The following is a 23,285-nucleotide window of genomic DNA, read 5'->3' as shown; positions in this document are numbered from 1 at the left end:
TCCAAACCAAGCATTTATCACAAAGTTTCTAATTGGAAAACTTGGAATGAGGCGGATGGCATAAAAACGTCCCGGGATGAGGGCAAACCAGAAGCAAATGTCACGGTGGGATTTATCCCCCTCCTGGATCCCTCTGCCAGGTGTCAGCAGCCAGCTCAGCGCTGGGAGCTGCCTTGGGTTCAGCTCTGCCCTGAGCCAGAGGAAAGGGAGAGGAGCTGAGTGCCACCTTTGCCAGGCTTTGGCAGCTGGAGCCTGGCTGGCCTTGGGGGGCCGTGGAGGACGCCCCAGCCCCACTCACCCCTGGGCTCGCAGTCCCAAACTGGCACAAAACCTGCCCGGATCAGGGATGCCGGTCCCCCGTCCCCCTCCCAGCCTGCTGCCCCGTCACCCTGTGCAGGGAGGGACCATTCCTGGCTGGCACAGCCATTAGGGATGGGCTTTCTCCCTGCAGGCGCTCTCCGTCAGCACCCTGATCCCAAAATGCATCAGCCTGCTCATGGTTGGAGGGTTTGGAGGAGAAGGAAAAACCAAGGAATTTCCTCATGTTGCCACTTGTTCTGGCAGTTTCCCAGGGATGGGTATGGTGAGCTGTGTGGAAAATCTGCTTGAGCCTTGAGCAGTGATTTAGTGGAAGGAAAAAGGAAAAAACCAAGGAATTTCCTCATGTTGCCACTTGTTCTTCCCAGGACTCACAATGATTCTGTGATTCTGTGATGCTGCAGAAGTGATCATGGCATAGGTGGCAGAGGAGTGGGCCTTGGCAGTGCTGAGGGAACAGTTGACTCGGTGATCTTGGATGGCCTTTCCAACCCACATGCCTGGAGGGATTTAACAGACGTATGGCTGTGACACCTGGGGACATGGGTTACTGGAGAAAATTTCTATGTGGAAAAGGTGTTCAGGCTTTGGAACAGACTGTCCAGAAAATTCTGACAGAAGGGGGCAGCCAGGTGGGGATCAGCTCTGCTCCCAGGTAGCAAAGGGCAGGAGAGGGGGTTCAGCCTGGAGAAAAGGAGGCTCAGGGGGACTTTCTCACTCTCCAGAACTCCTGCCCTGTTAATTGGATGGGAATTGTCTTGATTTGTGAAGGGTCTGGAGCACAAGGAGCTGTGAGTGTGGGGGGCACCACTGCAGGGTGCAAACTCTGAACCTGGCAGTTCCACCAGAGCTAGAGCCGTGTTTCCTGCCCAAGTGCCAGTGGTGTCTGTGCTGAGGTGTTTGCTCTGGGGGGGTGGAGGGGCCTGAATTTCGGCTCTCTGTAGTTATTTTTTCTCACAGCTGACCATGGGGGCTGGGCACAGCCAGAGTACCCAAAATAGGTTTTAATTGAGCCCTGTGCCGCTGCTCAGATGCCGGTTGTGCGTGATGAGGCTCCTCTCCCTGCGTGGACCATGCGGTTCACCAGCCAAAGAACCCAGAACTGGCATGATGGGAACTCCCTCTCCTAATTAGTAGGTGTAGCCCCGAATGTGTAACTTGCTCTGGCTCAGAGAAAAGTTTGCAAAAATGTAAAAAGCTGCTTGTCTGGGGGTCGTTCATCCGCCACCTGTCAGACCTCCACCAAGACTTTGAGGACTTGCTGGCTGCCTGGGCTGGTGGATTGAAATCAGCCCGAGGCGACAGTGACAGCACACTTGCCCAGACAGAACATAAGCCCCCAAAAGTTTGGGAAGAATGCAAACCAGCCTGCTCATAGGCCCATCTGATTCCCATCCCCGGGCTCTTGAGAGCTCAGGGGATGTCGTAATAGGGGCTTAATGACAACAAGAGGGCTGTGAGGGCTGATGTAGCCATTGCACTGTGCAAGTGGATGCTAATTACAGCTACAGCTTAAAATCAAGGGGAAACTCATTATATTAAGTGGTGAGAACTCATTGTCATAGCCAGATGCAGTGGTGCTCGTGGAACTCGCCACTGCAAGACCTGGTGGAATCCAAGGACTCCACAGCAGTTAACCCGAGAGGGAAGTGTGCTGCTGCAGGCACGTGCCTGGTGCTCCCCGAGCAGCTGGCCAGGGCAGAGCTCTAACACAGGTCAGACGTGGCCAGGGCAGAGCTCTCGGATGGGCTTGCTGACACAGGGGCTGCCCTTCTCGGCCATGCCCACAGCGTACAACACAGGTAAGACAGGTGTCTCTCAGGCAACTCACTCTCTGACCACACCAGTTGTTTCCGTGGCGACTCCGAGTTAACCATCTGGGCTTTAACTCCCTCCCTGTTTGCTCCCGCAGCAAAACACACAGCGGTTGCAGTCCCAGTGCATGCCCAGGGGGTTTTGGGGGGCCACAACCCACGAGAACGACTGATTCCTTTTTTGCAGTGTGGAATAGCCAGAAGATCAATCCTGCTTATCCCACAGTCTCCGTGCTGACCTGCAGATGAGAGTCACAAGGTCCAGAGTGTCAGTAGCTGGTGTGGTTTGTACTTTGGACATGGCTGGTCCTGGTGGGTGAAGCCCAGCCCCGGGCAGGAAGGGGACTTAAGGTCGTGGAAAGCAGTGAGGAATTGTCGGAGGCGTCCTGCTGATATTCCCCCTCCATGCACACAGGGGTTTGCTTTGGTCCCTTTGTCACTCCTTGGCAGCTCAGCAAGCCTCACACGCAGCCTCTTTTTTGGCCACCAGAGCTGCAGGGAGGTGGCATCGGCTCTGTGCTGCCTCGGCTGGTCTTCCCTTTAAAATCCTGAGGCCAATGCTCAGCATCCTCAGCTTCCCTTGAGGCAGGGGCTTGTGAGGGCACCGAGCCGGCAGGATGCCGAGCACTGGACTTCGAGTTTAGGGATGCCAGAGTGGTCCAAGGGCAGAATTTTTCCACAGTGGACCTGCTAATACCTGAGTCACCAAAACCTTGGACCTATAGATCCGCCCACGTAACTGCCTGGAAAACCATGGGGGGAGGTTGGTGTGCACTATTTAAATCAGATCAGCAGAGACAGCCCAGATTATCTGCCTTGTAAACAGGGCTGAATCTGTCTTCACAGGGTGACGTGTGCTGGGGTGCTTCGGATTAGAGTCAAGCCTCTTGAGTCTGCTGTTCCCTGTGTCCCAGCCAGCCTCCTGCCAGGCGTGATTTAAGCTGGGCACTGCCCCACATTGCACAGTCTGTGCCCAGCCCTGCAAGGCTCTGGGAGCCCTCGGTGGCACAGAAAGGCCAGGGCAGGGTTTTAGCCTCCAGCCTTGTCCCAGGAGAGTCTCCGTGGCCATGGGGAAGTGTGTGGGTGCAGGGTGAGCAAATCCTGCACAGCTGGGTGCTGTTACCCTCCAGAGGTGGCAATTAGAGCCCTGGTAATCGCCTTCCCTGGGCCACAGGAGGGACCTGCGGGCTGGGCAGGTGGCTGCCAGCAGGATGCGTGCCAGGAAAACCCGCTCCTACAGCCCCCCACAGCTTTAGACCTTCCGTGAAGACTTTTTTTGCCGTGTCCTTAACCCACAGCAGTGGGCACGGCCAAGGGCCTCCCACTGGGCTGGCTCAGGGTCTGGTGCAGGCAGGAGAGGGACAGGGCTGTGTCTTCTCCCAGGAAAGCTGCAGAGCCCCGAAGAGAGGGGCAGAAGGGATGGGGCTGTGGGGGCTAGCCAGTGTCTCACCAGCCCAGCCCTGTGGCACGGCCACACTCGTCCTTGTGCCTGTGCTGACATCCCCACACTCGCCTTGTGGTGTAAAGGGGGTTTGTGGGGCTGGTACCCCCTGCCCACCTCCTCCTGCATGGATTGGGGTGAAAATCGGGGTGCTTCCCCCAGTGCAGCTGGGGCTGCTGGAGCGTTGTCTGTGGGCACGGGGTGTGAGTGGCACCATGTGGGGGGCAGCTTGCACGCAGCAGGGTCCATTCACCCTGGGAGCATGCTGCATGGTGTGTTACCGACTGGAATGGCACCCTTAGAGGATTCCAAGAGGTGTTCCCCCATTTCTCTGCACACTCCTAATGTGCCAGGGGCAGCAGCCCCAGCCCTGCCACCCTCGGTGCTGCTCCTGCAGCTCTGAGCATGCTCTGCTCCCGCCTCTTTCCAGGCGGCTGCAGGATGAGTCAGTGGCCCCTCCGCTGCGTCCCCGCTGAGATTTGCTCCCTCCATATTGCTCAACCTACACACCAGATCCTCTCTCCAAATGGCAGCTGTCCCTGCAGATCCCTGCTGCCTGGTGCAGATGCCCCCCTGCTCTGCTAACCTTCTCCCCTGGCCAGGGTGGGACAGGGACCTTGGCGCTGCTGGATCAGGAAGGGGACTGCAGAGTGTTAGTGAAAAACATCCTCGCCCCAACCGAGGTGGCAGGAGGGGGGTGGAGGGTGACGAAATGCTGGGGTGGCATTTGCAGTTCTATTGTTGGTCTGAGTTAACCTGCTGGGTTTTTGCCAGACCCACTGCCCTTGGCATTCCCTGAGCACTGCACACTGAAGCAGTGTTGGGTAAAAATCCATTTCCCCATGTGTGGAGGGAGAGCAGTCACTCCCCACCTCCCCATCTGCTCATTCCTGATTCTTTGTGTCCCCAAACCCTTCTTGCTTAGTGGCCCCCTTCCAGCATCTCTGTACCTCAGGAGACACTCTTGGCCAGGGCAAGGATGGGCCAGAGCTTTGGCAGACATGAACTCTGCTGCAGCTGGGGAAAAGCTCTCCAAAAACACAGGAGTAAGCCAATCCCTCTGGCAGCCTGCAAGTGAGCCACAGGTCAGCGCAGCAAGGGAAGGGCAAGAGCTGCTGTGGGATGCAGGTCACGCTGCCACCTTGTTTGTGGCAAAGATTCACTCTGCTCCCTCAGCCCTGCGAATTAAAGCTGTTCAGTTGCAAAACTAATGCTGTGGTGGAGGCCCAGACCGTGGCTGTGATGCCACTGACGGGCTGAGCGATGGCAGCAGCCTCGTTCACTCTGCTCCCGGTGGCACTGCTCCTCACCATCGCTGTGAACTGGGCAGCTCCCTGTTGAGCTCTTTGGAGTTCTGTCTCGAGGGATGCGGGACCCTGGGGGTGCATGCTGGGTGCTGCTGGTGGCATCACCTTGCCAAGTGTGCCCAGAGCTGCCCCTGCTCTGCCCTGCTGCCACACGCAGAGACACGAGCCGAATCTCGTTACTGCTTAATCATCTCTGGGAGATGGCGGGGAGGGGCAGCAGCTCCGTGGCGGCCACGGCAGCACAGGGTGCCGGCCCTACACTTTCCAGGGGATGAGGCGATTAGGAGTGCGCCGGGGCTGGGGCGGCGCTGGCAGCGCGAGTGGCCGTGGCGAAAGCAGCGCACTGGGGAAGGACAGTTATTGATGGCACAGGAGCTGGCCCTCGAGTAACTCAGTTTGCATCATGGTCTTGGGAACAGCCCCGTGGCAGAGGTTTTGGGTGGCTGAGAAGTCCGGGATGGTAGCAGGAGCAGAACTGCAGCTGGGTCCCACATGAAGTCACAGTGCAGCCACAGACCGGCTCTGACAGGGCATGCTGGGGAGGGGGACAGGTCGTGGTTTTAGTGCCTGTCCTGCCATGGCTGGCCCGGAGAGCATCCAGGCAGGGACAGAGAGAGAGGGCGTGCTGGGGAGGGGGACAGGGATGGAGATGCCGCGTGTTTTCCTCTCAGGGGCTCCTCGAGCTGCCTGGAGGGTGAGTCAGAGGTGTCCCTGGCACCAGCAGCTGCAGGAACAACCACCCTCGGCTGTTCCCCCTGTCTTGGTCTCGGCCTCACCCCATTGCCTCCAAACTCGGTGGCTGAGCCTGTTGTGGTGCCTGGCAAAAACCCAAACCATGCTTGTCACTGGTCTTCAAGGCCAAGAGCCGCCCCACCGTTCACACGTGCCCAGGTTGCTGGTTGATTTGGGGGAGATGACCCCACACTCTTCACTGCTGAAGGGCACAGAGCGAATATCCCTCATCTCTAGAGGGATAATTTGGTGTTTTGTGTTCTGCTCAGCTCTGCTTTTCTCTGCAAGGTGCAGGGGTGCCAGTAGAGAGGGATGCTGCTGTGCCCTGTCTGACGAGTGGATGCACAAGGCAGTGTTAGGTGATGCTTTTGTGTGATATGGTGGCAAATCTTTCTTCTAGATGAGGCTCGTGCACGGCGTCAGGGGAAGGTTTGGGGTTTTTGGCCTGGGTCGGATTGGCTTATGCCCTGAAGCATGAGATTTGATTACCCTCTTAGACTTACAAGGTTAATAGGAGAAAGGCAAAAATCCCCTGCTAGTGTGGGGCAGTAATTCCTTCCTGACCCCTTTGGGGCCATCAGCCCTTCAGGGCCAGGCCGCTGACTCTGGCAACTGCCAATATGGTTTGCATCGGAGGAGAGCAAGTAATGTCATTAGAGGAATTACTGGAGAGGATTTGCCACAGCAGATCAATCCCTTCCAGCCCAAACGAGTGTGTGATTCTGTGAATTACAGCAGCAGCCAAAACCAGGCGTGGTCTAGCTGAAGGTGTCCCTGCCATGGCAAGGGGGTGGGGCAGATGAGCTTTTAAGAGCTGTGGCTGCCCCATCCCTGGAAGTGTCCAAGGCCAGGTTGGATGGGGCTTGGAGCAATATTAGGAGAAAATTGTTCCCTGTGAGGGTGGAGAGGCCCTGGCACAGGGTGCCCAGAGATGGAGTGACAGGACAAGGGGGGAATGGTTTTAAACTGAAAAGAGAAGGCTCCATGGAGATCTAAAGGGTCTCCAGGAAAGCGGGAGAGGGACTTTAGACATGGACCTGGAGCCAGGCTGGGAGAGGTGGGCGTGTTCAGCCTGGAGAAGAGAACAGGGTGTGGAGCTGCTGGAGTGGGTCCAGAGGAGGCCATGGAAATACTCTGAGGGCTAGTCGTGTCCCAGGTTTTGCCTTCCATGGGGGCACAGACCAGAGCCCACATGGAGACTCCAGGGTGAAGCTCTTCCCGTGCATCTCACACTGAGCCTATGGCATCAGCGAGTCTGACCCTGCATTGTGGCTCTCAGGGAGAGCTCAGGCTGGAACAGGGGCTCTCCAGAGCCTTTGCTGACAGCTTTTGACACCTGCGTTTTCACTTGTGCTGCCAAGTTCGTGGCTTGGGGCTGCTGAAGCGGGATGCCCTGGAGAATGAGGGATTCGCCAGTGGTTGTGCAAGGAGGTGGAGGCAGAGCTTGGCTCCAACGGCTCCTGCGCCTGTCGGGAGAGGGAGGGATGGGGAGTGGGAATAGTGCAGGCAGGGCCGGCCGCCCCAGCTGCTCCGGGCGAGCGCACACCGTCCTTGGCGTGCCCGGGCTCTCTCGGAGCGGAGCAGCCCGGCGCTGGTGAATTATGGATGGGGCACCGCTGCTGGAAAGCCCACCCCTGCCCCCACGGCAGCCCCCCTGCTCGGGCTGGGTGCAGAGGGCACGGTTGCCGCTGTGGCTGCAGGCTGCTGGCTAAGCTGGCTTAAACCCAGCGTCTGGGAGCATCCTCTTCCCTCCCTCTCCTGCTGTTGCTGCGGATCAGCGCTGAGGAGCGTCCATGCGTGCGTGCTAAAGTGCTGGAAGGCTGCTGTGAGGTCTCCCCGGAGCTGCCTCTTGCTTCTCCCTCTCCTTATCCCATCACTATCTGCCCATGTAAAAAGTCCCTCTCTGTCCCATTGATAAGCCCCTTAAAAATTTCCTTCTAATATCCCATCTAAATCTCCCCTTTTTCAGTTTAAAACCATGCCCTGATGGGGCAGTCACAGCTTCTCCGGGCACCCTGTGCCAGGGCCTCTCCACCCTCACAGGCACTTTCAACTAGACCATGTTGCTCCAAGCCCCATCCAACCTGGCCTTGGACACTTCCAGGTTGGGTTGGAAGGGATCTTAAAAGTCCATCTCGTCCCACCCCTCTGCCATGGGCAGGGACTCCACTCCCCAGAGTCAGAAATGTCCCATCTTGCTTTATCTCATAGCACCATGGAATGATAGGGTGAGAACCCTCCTACTCTGCTCTCCTGCTCCACACTGTACATGTGCAATGCCAGGATATAAAGGACTGCTCCAGGCAGTGGGATCTGTTCTACCCATTGTGGTAGGAGCTGTAAAGAATTTTCGCAGCTCCCTTTCTTTGGGAAAAAAGGACATACCAGGAAATGGGACATTTCATCAAATTGGGTGTCAGCAAAGCAGCAGCTGTTTAATTGGTCACCAGCACAGCTTTGCAATCAGTTTTCATCGCTCCCCGCCCCAGTGCAGCACATCTTGCTTTGCTTCCCAGAAACCAGCCTGATTTTTCCCCTGGCAGTAGCTGCATCCCTGGCTGGGCTGGTTCTTCCAAAACGCAGCACGGGTGTCAGGGCTTTAGTGCATCTCTGATGTCAGGTGATGTTCCCTGGGCTGGGGGACACTGGTGCTGAGGTCTCTCAGCATTGGGTGGGATTTGGCCGCAGGAGCTGCTCTGCGTGGCTGTGTGATGGGACTGTTTCTGAGGGATGAGCTGCTCCTTGGCACAGGCTGGAGGTAAAGGCCCTCCTGCTGGATAAACCTTTGGGAAAGGAAAGAGGCACTTCTTTGCAGAGGCAGCAGCTGAGTGGAAGTTCAAATGAATGGAAAATAATTGGTAATGCTGGAGGGGGCTGGCACAGCCTGGCGTATTTTACAGGGCAGTGCTGCAGAGGGGAGTGAGGGCTCTGCAGTGACTGGAGCCCTGCCTGTTTATGTCCATCTTGAGGAGGAAACACGGCCTTAGGGGTTATTGAAGGATCTGGAGTGTGGTGGGGGCCAGGATGGGCATCAAATAGTTCTTGCTGATGTCCCAGTTGCTCCTGGGGTTATTGCTCCTCAGCAAAACAATAGGAAATGGCAGGTTTTCCTCATTATAGCTTCACTTGGCATGTGGATATATTACTAATCCTTAAAGAGTGGCAAAGAACAGAATTGGATGAACCACTCCTGCCAACTTCTTTCCTGCCACTTGGCACTCCAGAAAAACAGAAAAAACAGTTAAAAAATTTGGCTCAGCAGATCCAAGCCTCTGCCTTTAGTCCAGCCACCACCGCACCCCAGCATGAATTCTGTCGATGCATTTCCCATAACCACAAGACTTCCCTTTGCTTTCTGTGCTCCTGGAGTTCCTTAAACTGGAGTGGTGGAGCAGCAGCACTTTGCCAGCCCAGGTTTGCTCTGGGATGATGCATTCATGTATCTCAGAGGGAAAACAAAAACCAGCAGATTTTCCCCAAATTTCCATGTTTCCTGGGGCTCTCTTGAAGCCGAGCCTGAGACACACATGCATGTGCATGTGTGTAGGAAACAACTCAAATTATTCCTTTTTTTTCCTCAGTTGTAAACTTACATGACTCCAGGGCTTTTTTTCCATGTGGTTTTTCAATAAAAAACAGCCACAACAAGTATCCATTTTGCTGAACGCACTTAGTTAGTTCCCCCCTTTTTTTTATTTTTGTCTTGCAGAAAATATATTTCAGTTGACACTTGGAGCTCCTTGAGCCATTTCCATCTAAGTGCTTTTCCAGAAGAAAGTATCTTCTCCAGGATCCCAGGAGCAGGCAAACGGCCCCGCTGCGCTCTCCCGTCCAGGCGTTGCTCCTCGCTGTTTTTCCCAATCCATAAAATGGGATGGGCGAGACTTGGTGCTGAGGCCGGATCCAGGCTTAAGGGTCATGTTTCAAAATGACCCCTTTCTATCCCATTTTGGGCCACCACCAGTGCTGGCAGGTCAGTGCTGCGTCTCCCCGCTCCCTCACCTCACCCTTCTCCTCCCGTTGGGGATTTCCGGAGAAGATGGGGAGAAAAAAGATCCAGATCCAGCGGATCACGGACGAGCGCAATCGTAAAGTGGGGTTGCTTCTCCCCTCCCCTGAGCCAAAGTCGTCCCGGGTGCGGTGAGGATTTTTTTGGGTTTGTTTTCCATCCGAGAAAAAAGCCCCCCACGCTCTTTAATGAAAGCGTTTCAACGGTACCATGAACTGAGCACGGAGCCACGCAAAACTCTTTTTTTTTTTGTTTTGGCTTTGCTGTGCAGGTTTCTGAGCAGCTGCTGACATCTCAGCCCCACTGGATCTGGCCGCGCACCGGGAGGGTGCCGGGTCCTGGATGGGGTTTGGGAACAGAGTGTCTCACTCCTGTCTCTCGGAAGAACCAGGGACCACCCTGGCCTTGGGGGTGGGATCTGCGCTGGCGGTAGGAGGATGCTTTGAGAGCAGTTTGGATAAATCTCTCTGCAGCTCTCCTGGCCCCACAGCTGGGTGGGACAGTGCCCGGCCCACACGTGTCCCGTGGCACGCGTGTTCCTGGCCTCCATCCTTGGGCTTACGGAGGAATAGTGATTCACGGGCACATTGCTGCCGTCTCCTCCTCCTCGCCGAGCGTCGTCACCAGCCACTCGACTGCTTATGACTTTATTAAGAGAAAAAAAAAACGTCTGGAGTGTCAAAATTCCAAATTGAAGATTAGCGCAGAAACTGGAGACGGATTTAAATTGCCCGAGCTAAGAATTAGGTTTCTGTGCCTGGTTATAAGGTTTCTTTCAAGTAATCAAATAAAGACATTTTGCTGAGCCCAGTGGAAGGCCAGGCTGTCTCGGCTGCCTTCGGAGTTCTCCTTCCCCATAAAAATACCCCCAAGTTGATCGCATCCCCCAGATCCATGGAAACAGCCAGTGTCCAGCTGTGCTGTGCGAGTCCCCTGAGACCTGCAGCACTCGTCCCTTTGGGGGGAGATGCCCTGGTACATCTGGATGCAGCACATGCTGGTCCCCCCACATGTGCAGTGCAGCAATGCCGTGTTATCACTGCTGTTATCCAGCTGCTCAGAGAGAGAGCAGGGAGAAAAACATACCTGTGGTGGGACTGGCTTTTCCCTCTGCCTGGGTCTTGGCACAGGGCACCTCGCCTTATTTTCAAGCTTTTTGTAACAAGACCGAGGGCTGGGGACTGCCAAGTTGAGGCAGATAGGAGGTTGGGTGTGGCTGCTGCTTTGGATTTGGAATGATGGTTTGGGAGAAAAAGTGGGTTTTAGTCTTCAGCAGGGTCTGGGGGTGCTCTGGGGTGGGAGAGGAGCAGGAGGAGCTTGGTCGCCCCAAAAACAAGTGTGGGAGTGAGGCATGGCCTGATGAGGGGACTAAGGATGGGACCAAAATAACTTTACCCCCAGAAAAGCAGAGAAAAAGATGAAGTGACTCACATGACTCAGTGAACCCCATTCTCCTCTGGGCTCCTTGAACTTGCACTGAAACCACAGAACATGATGCACGATGCTCCCCATACCTTATCCTCCCTGGAGGGCAAATTGTGGATGTCAGGATGTGGAAAAGTCTGATTTATGTGTAAAAAAACCAGGTTCTGCTGCCCTTTGTCTCTTTGGTCTTCTTCCTGGCGATTCAAGAAGTAAATGCCATCCCTGCATGGTCTGTCCTTGCAAAGAGTCTTACTGGTGGCTGTGCGGTTGCTCCTGTTTGCTGCTGGGAGGAAAACATGCACCTGTTTTGGGAAGTAATGCCAAAGTTACGCCTCTGGCACTGGCTCAGTGTTCCCCATGGTGACAGTGCTCCTCACAGACTGGTGATGCTCTGGGACCTGTCTTTTTGGGGCTTCCCACGGTGGGATGGGGAGCAGCAATGCTGGGGAACTGCTGATGCCCCAGAGCTGGCGATGCTCTGGACCAGTGGTACTCTGGACCAACCTTCGAGGGCTGCTCTCATGGTGCAGGCTGGAGCAAGGATGCCCTGAAACTGGCGTGGACACTCCAGGTGGATGAAATAAAAATCCTCCTCTTCCAAAGTTTCTTCACCTTGGTTCTGAGCCTTGGGACTGTGGACTCACTCCTGTGTGGGCTCACAGTGAGGGAAATACCGAGAAAGCAGCAAAGCAAACCTGACAAAAAGTTCCTCCTCTTCCAAAGTTTCTTCACCTTGGTTCTGAGCCTTGAAGGTGACTATTTTTCAGCCAGTTTAAAGAAATGGCAACTCTGAAGGGAGCATCGTGCCCTGGGTCTGGTTGCAGAGCTGTTGCTACTTTGTGCTGCTGCTGGTGGTTTAAATTTACTGCCCGTTGTTCTCCAGTGTTTATTGTTGCTTCTGGAGAGTTCCTCTCTGGTTTGGACAGTAAATATGTTTCCTTTCACTCGGTTTAAATTTACTCTACAAACATCCCATCTCTTTGAGCACTGTGGAGCTTTTGCCTGCCATAGCATCCTGTGATTCCATGCTCATGTGGAGCTGAGGGCAGGGATGAGCAGCACCGGGGTTTTTTCCTCATCCTTGAAACACTTGGGGTGTGTTTGTGGCCTGGGGAGAGGAATGTGGTTTGAGTCCCACTGCGAGTCGGGATTCAGAGCAGCAGGAGGAACCTGGTTTGGTGGTTGAAAAAGGGGATTTGATCATAAGCAAACCCTGAGGCTGGGACAGTGCTCCCCATCCAGCCGAGGCGCTGCGGGTGCAATGATGACGAGCAAAAACCTGTTAAATCACCTTTTTCCTGTGGGAAACTTCATCCAGCGGTTTCCTTCTCATGCAGGGCAGAGGGATCAAGTGCAGCACATGGCAGCTGCTTTTCTCCCCTGTGCTCTTCTCCGTCCCTCCTCTTCATCCCATCCAAGGGCTGCCCTCCCGGTGGGGTGTAGAAAAGGGAGGGGGTTGAAATCCCCTCTGTCAGGTGCATTTGGAGGGCAGTGAACATGCTGGGGAAAAAACCCAACCTAAAAACAAATAAACTCACCCCAAACCCCCAATTCCATGAAGGACTTTCTGAAACAGCCACCTGGGCAGGAAACGTGAAAATACCTGGGTTTAAAAATATGGGGCGGCTCTCCAGGTTTCTTGCTCTTCCAGCTGCTGTTCAGAAACTCGAGCCAGTGGTCACCTCCTGGGTTGGGGCCGAGCCAAAGCAGCAGTGCCAGCATGAGGGGCAGGAGAGATGAGAATCAGGGAGGCAAAGCAATTTGGTGGTGAAGGAGAGGGAGCTCCAGGGGCAGAGGGGATATTAAATTCCACCTGATCACGGATGAGGGTCATGGGTGATCTCGATGCCTCGGGCTGGGCAGCTCAGCTCCTTGTAGCAGTCCTGTGCTCTGGGTGCTCGGCCATGTGTGCATTCAGGTGAATGCGTGGGGTTATTGTATATGAAATCATTTGAGACCCCGAAGGTTAGAAGTTTGGAGGGAAAACAAGGCTCAGGAGAAAGAAAGAAGCTGCTGTCTGAGAAGGAGGAGATGATGATTTCCATGCCCTTGGGCCCTCCTTGTTGGGGTGTAGTAGCTGGGATGCTTGGCGGTTTCCTTGGTGGCTTTTTGCCAGTGCACTACCCATCACTTGCTTTCCAGCGGATTTGTAGGTCCCTTTCTGGGGCGATGCTGAATTCCCTGATCCTTGTTGAGATTCCTGGGAGTGGAAGAGGTCAGGGCGTGGGGAGGGGAGCGGGCGCTGGTGGCTGCCTCCATCCCAGAGCTGCTCGCTGCCTCCTGCTCGGAGTTAATTGGCATGTGTGCTAATTGCTGTGATAGTCACACTTGTGCGAGCGGAATTTGGAGCAATTTACTGGGAGCCGGGGATGAATTACTCAGCACAGAGTTAACCAGCACCGCTTTTTCTTTCTTCCCCCATTTGCAAAATGCTAACTCTGCTCTCTCGCCTGTCTCTCCAGGATTCAGCCCCCCAAATTCCTTGTTTTGTAAAAACATCTCCCAGCTGAGATTCCTCTGTCCAGAAATAAAGACTTGAAAGAGATATCAGCTCCTCTGTGTCCCCAGCTCCAAGAGCTGGGGTGAAACCACTTAGAAATAGATGAAATAGATCAGGAATTTGCACAGTAGATTAAAAAATAATGGAACAGTGAAAATGGTCGTAGAAAGTGGATGTGAGACTCTCAGTGTCCCTGCTCGTGCCGAGAGAAACGTGGGGCTCAGTAGGAATGGAACAGTGAAAAGGGATGCAATAAAAGTATATTAAAAATAGCAAATGGTCGTAGAAAGGAAGGGCAGCTGAATTCCTTCGCCCTGGAGAGGGGAGGTGTGTCGAGCTAACTTTAGTGTTTGGTTTCTTTCAGCTGACATTGTGCTGAGAGCACACAGCTTTGCAAGGCGGGCGTTAATTTTCCTAAAGCTTTCAGATTAATCTTTTTTATCTTCCCTCTGCAGCTGCGTGGCCAAGAGCAAAGAGCTCCAAAGGAAAATACATTTTCGGAAAGGATGCTTTTATTTGCCTTTATTTGCTGTGTGTTCCTGCACAGGCACGAGTGGATTGGGGAGCACGGTGCCACATGCTGGGAAACTTGAACTGGTGCCATGTTGAACCCATCCCAGTTTTGCCATCACTCGTGTCGCTGGCTCTCAGCCAAGGACGTCCCCATTGCACAGGGCCTGTTTTGGGGATGGAGATCGGGAAATGTCCCATTTTCTTCTTTTCCCAGCCTCCAGATGTCCTTTGAAGCTCCTTTTGCAGGTTTCCTTGCAGCCAAGGACGTCCCCATTGCAGGGCCGAGCCTGGGGGGAGCAGCTGCTGGGTTGGGCTGTGATCTGCCATACCTGTCACCTGCATTTTGGGAGCATTCTGCAAATCTTGGGTAAAAGATGGGTTGGTCCCACAGTGAGAGCGTTGGGAGCCTGGACTCTGCAGCCAGCCCCTTGACTTGATGGAGCCTGTTAAGGAAAAATGCATCTTGTGAATTCAGTCGTGTCAGGTGCCCTGTTCCTTGGGGGTGGATAGTGATGGGGAGGACCCGCTGTTGTTTCTGTATGTGGATAAACCTGACACCCCCAAAATGTGTTGGGGCCGGGGTCCGAAGCTCCCTTGCAATGACCTTTTTCCCACAGAGAAGCTGCAAGACTGGGACATGTTATTCATTTTGCTTCTGTAACTCCCTGCACCTTGTACCCCACGTGCCTGCTGGCTGTGTGCCTGTGGGTGGGTGACAGAGAGGTGAGATGAGATGAGCTTTAAGAATCCATCCAACCCAGATCAAGGCTTCCCAGTGCCAGAGGGCAGAGTTAGATGGGGGTACTGGGAAGAAATTTTTCCCCCTAAAGGGGCTCCAAGAGAGCTGGAGAGGGACTTTGGACAAGGACCTGGAGTGATGTAAAGAGCTGAGGCTGTTCAGCCTGGAGAAGAGTCTGGGGACACCTTAGAGCGCCTTCCAGTGAGAGGAGGCCATGGAGATGCTCTGAGGGCCGGAGCCCCTCTGCTCTGGAGACAGGCTGGGCAGCCATCAGCGCTGGCAGCCCAGAAAGCCGGTGCTGTGCCCAGCTGACCCCACAGCATGGGCCTGTTGTGAGTGGATGGACAGGATGAATTGTTGGTGGACAAGAAGGTGGACATGACCCAGTGGCAGGCCGAGCTCAGGGGCTGCTTTGCAGCACAGCAGCATTTCCTCACCTGGGCTCTCCAGCACGGGCAGCGAAGGGCTCGGCAGTGGCTCGGCGTGGTGGGTGTAAACCACTTCCCATGTCATTGCCACCTCGAGAGCATCGTTGCTCCCTCCCTCACTTGGCCCGTTCGCCCCACTTGCAGGTTTGTGGCAGGAGCGATGCAGCAGAGCGAGGGGCTGCTCTTGCCACCTCCAAACGGCTGCCGGGGCAGTGCGGCCACGTCGCCTCTCAGCGCGGCTGCTTCTCGTGGGAGAAGCTATAGTTGCCATTGCTTTTATAGCTCTTTGTGGCAGGTGGAGAGTCACAGCTGTGCTGGGCAGGACCTGGTATCCTCAAGGTGAGGCTCGGAGACCTCGGCTGCAGTTGCTTTTATAGCTAGGGATGGGATCCAGCCCTGGTCATGGGTGGGGAAGCAATTCTGTTGGTCTGTGTCGGTGCAAGAACTGCAGTTAAACAGGCGGGTTCAAGAGGTGACTTGAGCTAAATCCATGTCCTTAGGATATGTTGAAAAAACAACAATTAACTCACAAAAGGCAGCAAGAAAGGAAACAGGAAGGAGTCCTGCTGATCCAGAAACCACACAGAAGGAAACGAAAAGTCCTTGGTGTCAGCATGGATTAACATGAATACAGGCACTGTGTTTTAGGGAAGGGGGCTTTGCAAAAGAGAAGGAAGTCGCAAAGCAGGGGTGATGGCCAGCACCATGCCAGTGGCTTTGCCAGGGAGGAAGAGCAACAGGTGCCACGTTCCCCTGGGGTGCTGGAGCTGCTCCTGCCAGCACTGCCCCCCATCCCGCATGCCCTTGCTGCCTGCTCTCCTGCCAAGGATGTCCCCATGTGGGTGCTGCATTCCTCCTGAAGCTGGCGAGTTGGAGTCCCTCACGGTGCGTGCAGTGGGGCTGGGGACACGCTGGCACCTCGAGCATGTTTGTGCGGTTTTGATCTCGGTTTGGAGATAAAGAGGTGCTAAACAATGCTTTCGACACAGGAACCCAGATAGCATCATCCTGAAACCAGAATAGAAGCTTTGGAGGAGACTTGCTCTGGAGCCGTGTTTCGGTCACCTTCCTCTCCCCTCCCCCTGCCTGCATCTGGAGGCCTGGCGAGTGAGGCTTGGCCCCAGGGAGGGTCAAGCAGCTGCATTTCTGAGCAGGAGATGCCCTGCTGTGGGTGTCAGTGTGCAGGAGGGATGGCAGCTCAGCGCTGGGTTGGCACCTGTCCCTCCTGCAGGCAGGAGGAGCCGAGTGCTGGTTTGGCTGCCCATCCAGGGAAATCGGGCAGCCTCACTCCTGCTCCCCTGAGTTCCTGAGGTTTTCACCTGCAGCTGGCGGGACTGATCTGAATCTGGGTCAGGAATATATGTGTCTCTTTCAAATTCCTTGGGGGCCTGACTGAATCTTGTTGGCAGCTCAGCAGAGCTGGTTGCATGGTTGACATCTGCTTTTCTTCAGAGAGTGCGCGTTGTGTCAGGGCCGTGCTTTTCCTCAGCCTCTGCGGGGGATGAGATAACCCCAGTTTAATAATTGCCCCTAAATCCTTTCTTGAGGGTGTTGTCTGACTCCACACCGGGACACAAATTGCAGGGGATGAGGTTTCCTGGTTGCGCTGTCATCCTTTCTTGAATCCCTGGCTACATGTGGTGTGGGTTGAAACTGTGATTTGGGGTGTAGGGGATCAGGGTTAGCCTCTGCAGAACACATCCCCAGTCCAGGATGTGTTCCTGTGGTGCTGGATGTGATGGCCTGCTGTCTTTGCCATGCTGGCAGTGCAGAGAAGGTCACCAGCTGTACCTGCTGTCACCCTTGGCAGTGACTTTTCTGGAGCTCCTGCCCAGCCTCTCTTCCCTGTGTCCCCTCCAGCCTCCTTACCTTGGTGAGGGTTCCCTGGTTGACTTTTGAATGGCACCAAGCAGGGCCGTGGGTGAGGGGCTGCAAGTCCCCGCTTGTCCTGGTCCTGCAGGCTTTTCCTTCCTGAAAATGTATCCTCCCTGTAGCATCTCCAGGAGAGAGGACCAGCTGCCTCTCTGGGAAGCCACGTGGTGTGAGACTGTCCAAGCCCTCTGGTTTAGCACCAAGCCCTGCAGCGACTTGTCCATGCCGCTCTGGCAGCTGCATCAGCCTTTGGTTGCTGTTCTCAGGGTGCTCTGAAGGTCACTTTAGCAGTGACCCCTGCTGCGAGGATGCCACCGCCAAGGGAGCTGCCTCAAGGTCACAAGGCTTTTCACATCTGGGGAAGCTGCTGAAACCACCTGGGAGACCATAGCCGGGCTCAGGGCGAATGGGGGATGCTGTGCCCGTATTGGGGAGCCCCCAGGACATGCAGGGTTCCCAGCCTTGATACACATGGGGATGGAGATGGCGCAGGGCTGCCCTGTGCAAGCAGGTGGTACCAGCTGGGGAAGGGGAAAGGTGGAAGGAGATGAGGGTGGCTGGGAATGAGGGTAGGTGGGGATGGAGGGTGGGTCCCTGGGCATGGAGGGTGGATTGGGATGAAAGTGGTTGGGGATGGAGGGTGGATGGGGAAGCTGGTGATGGATAGAGAACATGGGGGAAGTGGAACAGCTTTGGGGGTCTGGCTGCTCCCATCATTTAGAAAACCCTACTTAGTGCAGAGGGAAAAATTACCCCAGTCTCTGACTCTGGCATGCCCTGCAGGGAGCCGTGGGGGTGGGCAATGGAGCCGGATAATGGGCTCTCACTTCCGGGAAGCTGCGATCTCATTGCCACGGTGCGGGGCTCCGGGGAGCTGGCAGGTGGTTATTTCTGTCATATTAAACCTCCTCATTACCAGGTATCTAAATTTTGCTCTGACAGTAGTGACAGGTCAACCTCTCATCTGCTCCTCACCAGTGCGGGGTTGGCCGTGACAGCCTCCTGATTTGCTGAGTGCAGGATCCCAGCAAAAGTCCCCAGTATGGGGCTGGCTTGGGGTTGAGAACTGCTCCTGCTCCTGCTCAAAAGCTGTAGCCACGCTCACCCCCTCCATGCCTCCCCTTTCCTCCCTGTGGCCTTAGCATCAGATCCCCCCACCCCAGAGCAGGAGGCAGCTCCATGGGGAGCAGAACTGGATGGCCCCGAGAGAAACACCCTCAAAGTGAAACATCGCTGCCCTTGGGTGCTGAGGCTTTTCCTGGGCGGATGGGGGTGCCAAGGAGAGTGGAGGTAATGCTGGGGATGTTGCTGTGCTGTTCATTAATAGTGAGGGTGCTGGCAGCGGGGTTCTGGCTGGGCTACACTGGGGATGGGTGCACCCTCAGGGTGTGTTGTGTTTTGGGACACACAAGTCATCAGTGTCCTTGGTGACCACGGTGACCCAGGGTCCCTGTGCTAAGACCCTGCCCCCTGTGCTGGAGCTGAAGGCAGTGATTGTCCCCTTAAATCCCCAGCAGGGAGGGCTTTGCCCTGATGCTGCTGAGCTGCCCCTGGGAGCCCCACTAGGAGAGAGTTGTCCCCTCTGCTGCTGGGGGAAGTCCTGTCCCCTTCATGGAGAGCCCCTCGGATGGCCTGGAGCAGCAGTCAGGTCTCATGGAATTTCCCCTGGGTAAAACCCACCAAGCTGGACAGTTTCACTCTCAGCTGTGTCCTGTGGGGCTGCTGTGGATTTCCATTGCTCTCAGCAGAGGACATATCCCCAAGCCCCATCCCACTGACACAGGAGGGAAGAGCAGAGTTTCCCTTTCATGATTTGTGCCACAGTTCCCATGGGCAAAGGGTACTAGGATGCCCCAGGCTGGCTGGATAGAGGTTGGAACTAAATTGAGTTTTAAGTTTCCTTTCAACCCAAACCATTCTAGGAGTGGCTGCCCCATCCCTGGAAGTGTCCAAGGCCAGGTTGGACGGGGCTTGGAGCAACCTGGGGAGGAAATGGTTCCCGATGAGGCTGGGGAGGCCCTGGCACAGGTTGCCCAAAGAAGCTGAATGACAGGACAAGGGGAATGACTTCCCACTGCCAGCAGGCAGGTTTAGATGGGATATTAGGGGCTCCAACAGAGCTGGAGAGGGGCTTTGGACCTGGATGGGGAGGGACAAGGGCCTGGGCTGTTCAGCCTGAAGAAGGGAAGGCTCTGGCGAGACCCTGGAGCCCCTTAGAGCCTAACCTGAACACGTGGCTGGGCTGGAGATGGAGATGAGCTGGAGATGAGGCTGGGAGAGCTGGGGAGGGTCTGCAAAGCTGCTCTGGGGTGTCCCTTCCTGGGTGGGGATGGGGCACGGAGTCACCTCTGGCCTCTCAGCAGCCCTGGCTCCCAGGCTGAGCCTGCACTGGGCTTTGGGTGCTAAGTCGTGCACTGGGAGGGAGGATTGCGCTCAAGGGCTGAGTTCCGGGCTGGCACTGGGAAGTTTGAAAGATCTTGGTGGTCCTTGGGAAAGGGCTGAGCCTTTGGGAATGGCGCTGCTGGGCTGTTACTCACCAGTGCTTGGGGGTGCGAAACCAACAAAGAAGTGATTGTGAGAGGCCATGTAGTCAGCAGTCGGTAGATGTAAATAAAATCAGCAGCCCCGTGACTTTGGGCACCATCATCTGCTTCTACATTGCCTCCTTGGGAGCCGACGGAAGCGATGGTTGCCTTGGGCATGGCCAGGAGCTCAAGACATGTAACTCTGGCAGAGAGTGTGGCATGGGGCAATGCAGGAGCAATCCTTTGCACCCCAGATGAGTGCTGGACCCTGCAGCCCCTGGGAACCTGGTGCTTCCTTCAAGTGGAGCTGGTGACCACCATGGCCTTCCCAGCAATGGGAAGCTCCTGGCTTCACCAGCATCAGCATTGCCATATCAGTGACAAATGAAGATCTTTTGCTTCGTATCCTTCTCCTGGTCCATCCATCTCTCCAAGGGACTTCTTTAGTGAGCTCTGCTATGGCGTCACCCTCACAGTACTGGGATGGAGGCAGCAGCGTGGGCCTGCCTGGTCCTGTTGGTGTTGGCCAGATTTTTTCTTTGTTTCCAGGCTGGAAGTGCCAGGGGCAGGTTGGAGCTGTGATGGTGGAGTCCGAGCAAATGTGTAAAGATGTCCACCTCTGAGAAAGGCAGATGGCCAGGATGACAATTTTTGTGGCAAGTATGGCAGTGTGCTCCGAGCACGAGCCTGTGGCTATAGAAAAAAGTGGGGTTTTGGGTTTGGGCCTTTGTTTGCTTTATTCAATGAAATAGCAGTGTCTGGTGGTGAGCTCCAGCTGTGCCCAGGGCCTTGATCTCTGGTTTTGGTGCTGCTACAGTCCCAGATAACTAATGCTAGGTGGTAGGCTTTGGTGGCTCCTCCTCAGCTGTAGATCTTGGGGCCAAGGGACACCTTGTCAGTTAGCTTAGAGTGAGTTGGGTTGGGGTTCAGTGGAAGCCAGACCATGGTCTGTGCCTCCGCAGGGGAAGAGGAAGTTAAAGCTGTTTTTGCCATGTGGCATCTTGTCCCGGTTCCTCCTGTTGCTGGTGGCTGATGTTACTTGTGTGCCGGCTTGGAGACACCGTGTTTTCAAGGCAGCGCAGCTCTGGGCACCCCAGATGCTCCAGTGGTGCCCTGCTTGGGCTCTGGATAGCAGAGTGGGGACACCCCCTGGTCCAGCAGCCCTGAGTCATCTCTCCCCAGCCTGGCTTTGGCTGCACCGTGGCTGAGCTGGGGAGCGGGGTGAGGTCCCGGCCGATGGCAAAGCCTTTGTGGCACAGACTGGATTCTCACCCCTCTGGCTCATTGGCATGTGGCTTGGGATGCATGCGGGTACAAGGTGAGCAGCAACAGCTGAGACCCAGCTGTCCTGGTGGATTTGAGCTGCCTGATGAGCTGGGGTGCTGGGGAGCAGGAGGACAGGATTTGTGTGCCTGGGACAAGAATGTGCGTCCTGTGAGTCTGTAAGTGGCTTCCGTGGGGTCGGCAGACGTCATGGCCTCACTGCCGTGGCCCAGCCGGATGTGTGCTGGGATGGCCTCTGGAGGAATCTGTCTCAATGGGAACCATCACCCAGTGGGCTGAAACACAGGGTTTGGGCTTAAAAAATCCCCTTTTAAGACAAAATGCTGTTCCTGGAGTGCAGCCAGAGAAGGGCTCCTCTGGTTGGGGACCTTCCCCCACCACCTGAATCCCCCTTGGCAACATCCACATCCTCAGGGCTTGGCATTTCCCACAGTGTCTGGGCATCCCCATTGCTCTCCTGAGCGTCACCTCCATGCTTTTCTGGGATGTCCTTGAGGGGCTTGTGGGCATTTCCCACAGTGTCTGGGCATCCAGCTGTAGCCACGTGCCAGTGATGCTCTGGCATGGGATTTTGGAGTGTGCCAGACCCAGAGCAGCTTTTCTGCCATCCCTCTGGTAACGTGGCTGGGAACAGTGACAAGCCCTTGGCCTACAATGGCTCTTACCTATAAGCCCTTGCGGTCCATCTCCTCTGTGTGGCGGGAGCATCCCATATTTTCCCTTTTCCAAGAGGAATTGTGACTGGTGTTTGTCCATGACATTCCTGCACTCCTTCCCACCTTTGCAAGGGGATTATTGACAAAAAACTATGGTATTTTATTTTCTTCCCCAGCAAAAATTGTGACCGAAATATTTTAATTTCCTTCTACTAACTCATGCCTTGCTTTTTCTTGGGCAAACAACCCATTTGGGCAACTCTTTATTGATACATTTTTACATCCCCACCCTTCATGCTCTAGGCAACAACAGCTGCAGAGCCCTTTCCTCCTCCTCCTCCTCCTCCTCGTATTTGGGAGCCACTACAGGGTCCCAAGGTTTCTGCTTTTGGAGCTGAGTGGCTGCCCCCAGTATTGGGTTCTCCCCTCTGCTCGACTTGGAGGGGACTTGTCACAAGGGGGTCTTCTCTGTTGTAACTTTGGGTGTGCTTTGGGTTAAACCCAGCCCTTTACCCATTGCTGGGGGTGGGTGAGGTTTCCCTTCCCAGGTGTGCACTGCCCTGGCTGCGATGCTCATGGATTGGGCTGGAGGATCAACTTTAGAAGTACTTTTGGTGTTTCCCTCCCAAGAGGGAGGGAGGGAGGGAGGGAGAAGTGTCTTCATATCCACATCTGTGAAAATGGAGGTGCATAGCCCTTAGGAAGGGGGTTGGCATCGATTTTTTCAGGGTTTTTGTGCTGTTGCTGCTTTGGGATAACAGTTAATAATGCTGATAATGTGGTGGGGCTGGGACCAGTGCTGAGCTTGGCTCATCCTAGAAAAAGCTTTTTCTGTTTTCCTAAATGTTTGTTTTGCTCTAGAGCCCAGCCTGGCCGGGTGGATGTGGTGGGGATGGACGTCAGGAGAAGTGTCACACTGGGGCTCTCTGTCCAGTTCCTTTTCCTCCCTTGACTGTTCTGGATGCCCGGCAGGAGCTTGCGGCCACACCGGAGGTGAGCCAGGTACCAGGCACTGGGAGGTTGGTACTGGGGGCTTTTAACACCTTCCTGCTTGGTGCTGGATCCTTTCGGCCGGGGGAAGGCAAATGGGGAGCAGCCGCTGTGTTTACTCAGAGGTTATTTATTGTGGTTCCTCAGCCGGGACGGGGCCAGCGGCTGCAAGTGGCCGTCCCAGCCCGGATCTGCGAAAGCAAACAGCCGGCGTGCGGGCGGAGGGTGCCACTGCCGGCTCGGTGCCGCGGCCAGAGCTCTGCTGCGGATAAATCCCTTTGGGAAGCTTGTGCCCACGGTCCCCTGCGGCAGGGCCGGTTCCAGGGCGACCAGGAAGGAAAAGGCAGCAGGCACGGGCTCAGATGTAGGATCGGTGCCTGTCCCGGGCTCCCTGACGGGGAGTGGGTGAGCTGGGATTTCCCCTTTTTTAGAATCAAAACAAACAGAGTGATGTTGGGCTCCCATGCTGGAGAGAAGGGGAAACTGAGGCACAGAAGGGGGACATGGATCAGGACCCGTTGCTTTTTTTCCAGGGCTGGGTGGGCAGGGAGGGAGTGGAGGGTCTGATGCCGCTTGTTGTTTTTCCCTCTCCTTTGTGTTCGCGGTAAAGCACAGAAGTGCCCGTAAGCCAGGGGGGGTTGCCCCGGACCCCCTTGTTGCTCCTGACACAGATCCTCGCTGTGAGTTGAGCCCAGCGCCGAATTTAGACCCTTATCTATTGTCAGCCTCCGC

This window comes from Corvus cornix, chromosome 23 (assembly GCF_000738735.6).
Source record: "Corvus cornix cornix isolate S_Up_H32 chromosome 23, ASM73873v5, whole genome shotgun sequence".
Taxonomy (NCBI): domain Eukaryota; kingdom Metazoa; phylum Chordata; class Aves; order Passeriformes; family Corvidae; genus Corvus; species Corvus cornix.
This window is presented reverse-complemented; position numbering follows the sequence as displayed.